Here is a 1,319-nt window from a genome sequence, read left to right on the forward strand (position 1 = left end):
GCGGACAGTTTCTGACAAATCGTTCATGGGCATACCACGTGATCGAAGGCATCTAGACACTCGATACAAGGATGGGATAGAAGCTTTCTTAGCCTACTCTGACACAAATCCTCTACGGTCGCTAAGCGGGTCGATTTTCTGTCCTTGTAAGAATTGCAGGAACGGTAAAATGCTCGCTAGGAGTGACGTAAGTTTTCATCTGTCAATCAATGGATTTGATAGCTCTTATGTATTTTGGAGTCATCACGGTGAAGGCGTCCCGGTGATGCAATCAGAGGAAGAATTCACTGAAGTCAGCAATCCGACAGTTGACACGACTGATATGTTAGAAGATATTCTTGCAGCGCCGTCGGTGAGCGATGTCAACACTAATGATATGTTTCAAGATGTAGATCGATTGATGAGACTTGTTGAAGAAAATGAGTCACCGTTATACGAGGCTGTTACACATTTTCGCAGGTACCGGGCGACCTCCTAGACGCGGCCGCAATGCTACTAAGGAATCGAACCTCATCCCTGATATCAATCAGAGGGCTGTGATCCGATGGGAAAACGGAGTGCCTGTTGGAGCCTTTGCCAATGCTTTCAACAATTTCCTTGCCGCTTTAGCCAGGAGACACGATTTCTTCAACATATTTTTGACGTGGAAATCACAGCGGATTGATACGCTGGTGGCTTGTTGGAGATATATATGTGTGAGTCATTTATTTTAATTTTCATCATTATTAGTTATTAGTTTATTATTATGTTTAATACACTGATTTGTATCTTACTTTTTTTTTATATGCTGAAGCGATTTTTCTTTCTTGACGATAATATTTGTGCCTGGACGTACTGCTTCGGGCAAATCAATGTATCATTCAAGAGATGGCGGTTTGAGGTAAAGAAAAAATATTTCGTCCAAATAACAGAAGATTGGGAGCGATTCTGGCATCTTGACGAGCGTGTGGATGGAGTAGATTTTTTTGCACTTTGCAGTTACTGGGACACGGATGAAATTCAGGTATTATTTAAGTATATATTTCTAATTTACTGTTTGAATTTTTATATTGTTTCGAATTGACAATGTTTTGCAGGCTCAAGCTGAAATAGCAAGGAGGAATCGCAACGCGCCTCGCAGTTACGAGCATCACGGGGGCTCCAGGACATTCAGCCAGCATTATCATCAATTAGAGCTTGAGGTATATAATATATTAGCTTTTATGTTGAGTATAATTTATGTGTTATAGGTTAATGATATATTTGAATAAAACAGGGAAGGGGAGATCTCAGACATTTTGCAGATCGTATTCTGACTTCCTGGAGCCCGAATTACGCCA

At 40.9% G+C, this 1,319-nt stretch overlaps 1 long non-coding RNA gene across 1 annotated transcript; it reads left to right on the plus strand.

Moving 5' to 3' along the window:
* Positions 610-1,114, plus strand: LOC109842715. The gene is made up of 3 exons (XR_002247357.1): positions 610-695; positions 794-1,003; positions 1,077-1,114. It is a non-coding gene; the product is annotated as an uncharacterized LOC109842715 (long non-coding RNA).

This window comes from Asparagus officinalis, chromosome 5 (assembly GCF_001876935.1).
Source record: "Asparagus officinalis chromosome 5, Aspof.V1, whole genome shotgun sequence".
Taxonomy (NCBI): domain Eukaryota; kingdom Viridiplantae; phylum Streptophyta; class Magnoliopsida; order Asparagales; family Asparagaceae; genus Asparagus; species Asparagus officinalis.